This window comes from Gymnogyps californianus, chromosome 6 (assembly GCF_018139145.2).
Source record: "Gymnogyps californianus isolate 813 chromosome 6, ASM1813914v2, whole genome shotgun sequence".
NCBI classification, from domain to species: Eukaryota; Metazoa; Chordata; class Aves; order Accipitriformes; family Cathartidae; genus Gymnogyps; species Gymnogyps californianus.
Window position 1 is genome coordinate 19,834,052 of NC_059476.1, and position 8,171 is coordinate 19,842,222.

Consider the following 8,171-nt stretch of genomic DNA (forward strand, 5'->3'; position numbering starts at 1 on the left):
TTTGCTTTTTACTGTCCCATTACTTTCTCCTGATGTACAGATCTTAAGCAGAAGTCCCTGAGGATACAGGGGTGGAGCTATTTCTGGCACAAAAGAAAAAGGAAGGATCTTATTTTCTCACTCCTTTTAATAAGACCAAAATTCCCTTTAGTTTACAATTAAAAAAAGCTTCCCAAATAAGACGCAGTTGAAGTTCTGTAATGATTAAGTTTGACATTAGAGAATTCATTTCATAAGCTACTCTTGTGCAAAATTGCCAACTATTAGAGCCATGCTCCCAGTTCTGTTGGGACTTTTTTTTTTACTTTAGCCATTTTCATGGAACACTCCAAATTATTATTTTTTTCATAATCAGTTAAATTGAGATATTATATACTGAGTACAAGGTGATAAGTTCAATTTTACTTTATATTATCACATTATATTAATGTAAATGAAGTACAGTTCAGTAGTGTTGCTTACACAGAATTCATCAGGCACCATAACACTGCTTAGAATGAAGAGAGCACAAGCAAAAACTGAAGTTTTTGTCTGACCTGCAGACCAGGAACATGCAGAGCTAATAAAAACTCTGATCTGTCTTTTTTGAGAGTTTAATTTTAGGGGAGGGACAGATGTTTAATGAGTAAATTTTCAGGGGCATTATAGAGCTATCGCACCTCAAAAGATAGCAGCCCTAGTCTCTTGGCAGAAAGGCATGGTGCTGCTGGGGGGGTGGGCAGAGAATCACATTGGTGGATCCTCTTCCATTTTGTAGCTATTGAAATCTCACTATGTTTCATAGAGACACATGGCTGCAATAGATGATAGACTTTTTTTCCCCCTCAGTATTTTCTGTGTCATACATTGACATAATACAGGTGATGGGAAGCTCTTTAGACAGCGACAAAGCAGAGCTGAATGCTTCTAAATAGGCAAATTACTTACAGGATATAATCAAAGGAATCACACAAAAATTAGCGCACTTCAATCAGCAATATCTAGGGAACATTCATTATAAAAACATATTACCAACATTTCAAGCACAAATGTAACAGTTTCTACTGAATGACTTATATATTCAAATTATAAAACTTGAGTACTTGATGATTGGTATTAAAAACATATATATGCACACACTCTATATTAGCAGGCTGTCCTACTCTTTGCATTTGAGCAGTTACAATGCTATAAAACACAGTAGCAGCTATTTACTTTCACCTCAGTGAAAGTTTCCCCAAAACGTGTTTTCTTGCTCACTTTCAATGTGAGATTTTTGCCGAGGAGATAAAGTTTGGCTGAAATAGCTCAAGTAAACAAAACCTAGCAGCAGCACAGGCAGAGCTTTTCCCCCTCATCACAGACCCAGCAGCCTGTTGCACCTACACACCAGACTGGAGCACCAAGCCCTTCCTAGGAGAACTGACTTCTCTTGCCTCGTACTCCTACAAGTTATTCAACAGGCTAATGCATGTATGCCATCTTCCGTGATGTGGCAGAAGACCAGGAAATACTGGCAAGACATAAGCAGGAGAAACAAGGTGATTCTCTATGCCCTAGTGACTGTGCATTAAGTGTTTTTCCTCATTTGGAAAGTTTCAGACTTGCTCCATTTCAGATCTTTGCTGCCTGGCTATTACCAACCGCTCAGCCTTCTTCTAGCTCCCTGTACCTCACACAGCTGATAAAGTTTATGATTTTTTTTCTCCAGCTATATTGCAAACAGTGCTAGTGCTTGAGATGAAAAATGAGTGCTTTTATGTAGTACTGATTTGCAGACAGAAAGAATCAAGAAAGGGGTTACTGATATGGATCTGAGCAACTGCATCCCAAGAGGAAATGCAATCACTGTAATTCCATTTCCTAAACTTAATTAGATTAATTTTGTGTTTAGTAAGAATATTTTTTAAAAAGCACCTGCTTAATTCTCTCACTAACAATCCCCAGCAAAACCATAGATATATTAAATGCATACATTAGTATGCGATAACCAGAAAGTTAAAATGATGGTGCGCCTACTTCCACCCCACCAGCATACTTGAAGACACCTTTCCTTAGCCCATTAGTCATATTAGCACTCCTGTCATGCAAAGTTAGATGCATAGGCATACAGGCATCTAGGTGAAGAGAAGAGAACACAGGCAGAGAGATCAGGCTAACTTTAATGTAAAAAATACCCCAAAACAGAAATGCTAATTTTAAGAGTCAATTAAAAGTATAAACAAATAGGTAGCAACAGTAAGGTCAAGTATCATTTAGAATCAGAGTTATGAATACTGCAGTTACCTAGGCAACATCTGCTTCTTTTTGTATTTAGGTTTTCATCCATGTAAAGTGATAGAAAAAGTAACTGAGGGTTTTCAGAAGTTATTCAGGTCTCTAATGGAAGCCATAATATACATATACACACATACATATATTAAGTATTGTCTTAAGGGGCAAATGTCAGATTTTATACACAAAAATGTGCATTTAAAAAACCAAAAATATTATTTCACAAATTAAGAATGACAAAAACTTTAAAGCATCTGAAGTTAATGCCTAGGCCAAAATAGTCACCTAAATTATTTCAATACAGTGAATAACATTTGAATGATTTATGTCTTGGATAACTAAAGCCAGTTCATGAATGAGCTTTATTCATCTTGGCGTTTTAGATTTCTCTGAAAACAAAGAAAACCCAAACCAAGATTACCGCACCATGAAAAGCTGTTAAGAGCATCCAGGAGCATGTCAGATTGGCAAGACCTAGTCAGCTTCAAAATCCAATGGGGTATGCACTGAAATATTTCAGAGTTAATGGAATGGCCAAATCAACCACCTCTTGTAACTACTGTAATGGAGTACTGTAGGCAGAGAATTGATATGATTGAATTTGGTTTCCTTCAACAGTAATATTTACTACTGTTAAAATCTTTCAGCTTAAAAAGAAAGTGCTCAAAGGCAAATTTGTATCCAGGAAGACAGATTACCGCATTAATTGAAATTCAGTAATTTGCTCTGTACTGTAAAATGAATAGTTATCAGATTGGAGCAAAGAACAAAATGACATTTCTGAGACATTAATCTTTACAAGATGTTAAATTACTTGTAAAAATCTCAAGAAAAACAAAGGAATTGGACTATAATTTTCTCAAGAAATGAGAGTGACTGAGCTAATTGGATCATGTAACATACTGAGGACATAGTTCTTCGGTAAGTTTGGTGAATTAGTCAGTGAGGTTCAGTAAGGACAGCTGCCTTGTCATAGACAAGCAATAAAAATCAGTATTTTTTTCTGTCACCTGTTAATTTTGCCTATTTCATTTCCAACCTGGTCTTGAGCAATACCTTGTGATCCTGAAGAGCATATGAACAGGACAGTGCACGGGCTTTTGGAGCAAGGCAAGAGAAAGATTTTGACTGCATAAATTTATAGAAAAAACTCCCTAGTTATGTGGAAAATAGAAGCAGGTAATTCCATATTGGTATTAAAAATGGATAAAGACTTGGCTCATAGCTATACTGGTGATATCAACCCATTTGGATAATCGCTGTACATATCCTAAATCCAGGATAATCAATTCCATTGTCTGGCTGTACTCCTAAACCTTAATTATTCATAACATTCAAATTAGAGACTATCAAAGTCTTCACCCAATCACTATGAACTGGTTTGATTTTGCTATTATAAAGATATGACACACCTGTCCTTTTTATCCCTTTGAAAAAGTACCTTGTTTGTTGTTACCCAAGTGCAAATTATGGTTTTGAAATTGGCTTGTAATCATTTTCCAGTAGTCCTGTTCCATAGTTTGCTGGTTGTTGACCAATGACTTTTCTAGTTTTTGGGTTTTGTTGTTTTGGTTTTTTTTTTAATAGCAAGAGTGTAGGAAGCCTTTCCTCACCAGGTCTGTTTGTTTTCTTGAGATCTTTCGTTAAGCATTTTGTTAAGCTCATATAGGCACTCTCATAACAGTGTCAACTGTTAAAACCCCACTAGCCACAACAGTAAGAGTTCTGTTTGTGAAGAAACTGGTAGCCCTAACATTTGTTTTCATAGCCTATCAGAGGGAAAAGGAGACTTGAGGAGGGGTGGAGAAGGGAGGAGCGACTTACCCTCATTACCAAAAGCCTATACACAAGGAAGCATGAGCCAGGTGGTGAAGGTTCTTATCTGCCCTCTTCCCCCCACCCTGCTCTCTGATGCAGGCACACTGCATCAGCAGACAGCACACCAAAACCACCACAAGCACAGCAATGTCTAGAGATAGACATTCAGTGCCTTTCCTAAGCTTCATTTGCTCACTAAGCTTCGTCCCCCAGCCTAAGGCTAAGCCACAGCCGCCTCGAAGAGTTCTGTCAAACCACCAGGCTCCATAGTTACTTCCAAAGAAAACTCAGTGCTTCAGCTTGGGCAATCTATTAACATTTCAGAGACACAAATCATGTCTATACAGACCAAACATGCAGCTCCTGAATTGCAGCTGCACCTAAATGCTTTGTGCTTACATATAAAATTCTCCAGCCCTTGAGAATGAGCAGGCAGCACTCAGGACCAGCCAGGCATAGCCAAGACAGTTACAGCTCAGTGTAGCCATCGTATAAGACTGTATTATTGTCAGAACAGAGGAGAGATGGTGTCAGCCACTTCTGTTAAAGGTAGGAGTGTGCATGAGCAAGGCGAGATATTTAAGAATCACATAAAACATCACAACATTGTCACAGTTGCGTTTTAACCTCATACACAGCAATGATTTACTGGATGTATTTTCTTATAAGTGTATAAGATCTTCCCTTTTAAAGCACTTTTTCCCCTGAAAAGCTCAGATAAACAACTTTATTAACTAAAAATTAAGGCTAAGTGATGTTTAGTAATGTTCCAGGATGCCAAGTTAAGCAGTACTCAAGTAGAAAGATTGAACTTCCCTCTCAACTCTGGTCTCTTTAAGCAGTGTCCAAGAGCATTTCTATTGCCCACCTCCCTCTACCCATGGAAATAAGCTGCTGTACAGTAAGCTTCATAGTCATGTTGATTCCCACAATGCCATCAGCCCACTTTACACTAATGCTTCCCAGCTACCCTTTATTACATCTGAGGTCCACTTTAACCACTGAAGAGGACCTACAGGAGGCTCACCTCCACATCTCAGCAGTGAGAACTTGCAACCAGTGCTTAAACAAGACATACTGGGTCTTCTCAGATGCAAAGCACACAAGCACAAAAACATTAAGTTGAGAATCTGAAGCATCTCATTTTATCCAAGTCTCACAGCACTGCCATACCACCCTAACCGATCTGGTAGCACAGTTACACCCAATGCAAACAGAATTACCTGCACGCATCCTCTCTGGCTACCACCACCAGCTTCAGAGGGTGTAGGTAAAGTTAGGCGAGTCCCTGCATACTTCAGGATTTTCAGATGTTTGATTCTTGCTGAAACCAATATCATGAATAAATACAAGCTTCTACCAAACAACCTTTACTACATTTAATGACAGAGTTAAGGCAGATCTAGTCCAACAACAAAGCCTTTTGCATGCACACATAGATAGAAACAACCTGCAGGCAAAAACATCCTTCTGTCAGATCCAGCTCTGTCCCTCCACAGGGAGGCAGAGATTTCAGGAAACACATGCTACAGCTCTTGGTTGTATTTATTTCTTTTTGTACCACTTAAGATCTCAGACAGGCTTTGCTTTAGCCATCTGCCTAAAGTACCATCCACAGGTGTCATGATGGGAACACAGCTAATGCAGCTCAGAGTCTGAATAGAAACACCTGATTTTGTATTGGCAGGGCTCATACTGACAGAAACCAGACCTACAGAAAGCAATCATGGCTTATTGAATGTAGCTGACTTACAGGTAGAACTGTCCTTCCTCCCCATCTACCCGAAGTTTTAATTCCAGCTCTTAGGTGTTTGTACTTTTGCAATTAAGTTCTTATGACACTTTATGAGAAAAATGGCAGAGGAATCATACCCTTCACAGAAACCTCATGTGTTTCAGCTAACAACTTGGTATCTCAGACTGTCACATTTCAAGGAAAACTGTTGTTACTCCCCTCTTGGGCTGCTTGCAGTAAGAGTCAAAGGGATTACAAAATTAAACAGGTTTGACAGAAATCTTAACAGAAAACCACACTCAAAGTCACCTATGGATCCTCCAATTCCCCAAGTCATTTACACTTCACGCAATCATTTCAAGCACATTTCTCCCAGAGCAAAGCATTTGTTTCAAGTGCATCCCTACATTTTGCTTGTATAAAGGCTGGCTTAGAACAACAAACATGTGAAGTACTTTGTCTGCTCAAACTCACCACAAGCTGCTTCAGCAAACGTCAGGGTCACCTTTGATGTAGGCAGCCCATCACTTGGCCTCTTCTGGTCCACCTGTGTGACATTAGGCCAGCCTACCAGCCCCTACCCTCTCCTCCTAGCTTCTGCATTTGAGCCCTTAAGAGCACAGGCACAAGCAGCTAAAAAAAAAAAAAAAAGTTCTCCATTATTTCTTGCCACCTTCACCTTACCAACAGTACGAGAGATCAAAGCAAAACTCCATGCAGTATACTAAAAAACACTAATAAGCACTAAACCTACATCAAACTCACCATCGCACAAAAAGAGTGACTTCACAGCCCTACACATCAATCTGATCATGGCTGAGCCTCATAGTTTTACAGCACAGCTTTGCTGTGCTAGAAGGCAGCTTTGATTATTTGTGTTTCAAGGCTGAAATTTGAAATATTTGGTAGTCACTTGAAGCCATAGGGCCTAATTTTTTGCCTTTACAGTAAAAACTTAGAGATTTTGAGTAATATAGAATTAATCCTTTAAGTTGCCTAGTGTTCTGCATAGAAACATTGTAAAAAGTTATCGGGGGGAAGGGAATGACTGTACAACTTGAGAGTGAGGCTGCAAAAACATCACATCTTCCACATTAAAATACAACATGCCTGAATTTTATTTGGCATGACCACACAATTGGTTTCCACTTATAATTATGTGAGAAAAAGCAAAACAAAAAGTTCTGTTTAATATTTGGTTAAATTCATATCTTTTTATGTCTTAACAGCACCATAACATTTACCTACACATTTATTTAAAAATCTGCTTGCTGAAATACAGACAAACCCAACATATTGCTCTTGTGAAAGCCCAAAGATTAACACAAACTTAATGGATTTCTTAGTCAAGTATTCACTTCCACAGCACTGAACATGCAGCCCAACATCCTAGGAAAAGCACTAGGTCTTTTCAGCTGCTGCAGAAATAACTGTTCTTTAAAACTGCTCACTTCAGTTCTTATGTAAGCAGAGCGCTCTTTGAAGTGAAATAAAGTTTTACAAAACACAGGCTAAATAAAGATCAGAGAACCTGAAAAATCTTTGGTATTTTTATCTCTTTCTGCACCACAGAAGATAAAGCCTACATCAGAAGTCACTTCAATAACCTCCCAGATGAACAGCAGAAACACTTTACAGATGAGGAAAAATATTAACCTCTTGAGAAAAAGATTTAATAAAAGATGTAAAGAAGAAAATAAGCACCCAGTTCTTACCTAGCAGAGGACTAAAGCTGCAGTGGTTCATTCAATGCCTTCAGCAGGCAGAGGCCCAAACTCGTGCTCAGTAGCACAGACCTCCACCGGCACTTGCTCCTCAAAGTCTTTCTTTTCCACCCTCCATAGCACAGAGCAAACACCACAACGTGCTTCCACACCACACATCCCTTCTCTCCAACCCCAGCAGACCTATCTAGCTACTGACTTCAGCTGGCCTTAATGTCTCTCAGATCAGACATCATCACCAATGCCTGAACAACTTCTCAGGCATCAGATTACCCCTGCAGAGACACCTGTGAACTCTCACACCTTTAATGCATTTACCTCAGTAAATAATTCTGCGGAGAGTCTGTAAGTGGCAGCGGAGCCTAGCTCACTTCCTATGTGCTAGAAGACCTTATATTTGCCTCCAGAAATTTGTGAGGTGAGGAGAGTCCTTTTTGTCTAGAGGTAAGAGAAAGGGACTTTTTCAACTTTTATATGGTTTTCCACTTTAAAACACGTAAACAGAAAGACTCCAAAGTCACACCTTAATCTCTAAATAAGCTGCACTTTAAAGCAGTTAAGCTGTTTATTTTGTCAAAGCTAAAATGTTTTGTTCCTGTTTTGATCCAGCATTTTATTGAATAAATTAAACAAAAAGAATT

The 8,171-nt window shown here is 38.8% G+C and overlaps 1 long non-coding RNA gene across 1 annotated transcript in view; it reads right to left on the reverse strand.

The window, feature by feature from the left end:
* Window positions 1-7,671, reverse strand: part of LOC127017989 (uncharacterized) — a 124,919-nt gene extending 117,248 nt beyond the window's left edge. Inside the window, exon 1 of the long non-coding RNA XR_007766669.1 lies at window positions 7,522-7,671. This is a non-coding gene — a long non-coding RNA (uncharacterized LOC127017989). The remainder of the gene's footprint in view (window positions 1-7,521) is intronic.
* Window positions 7,672-8,171: the final 500 nt, after the last annotated feature.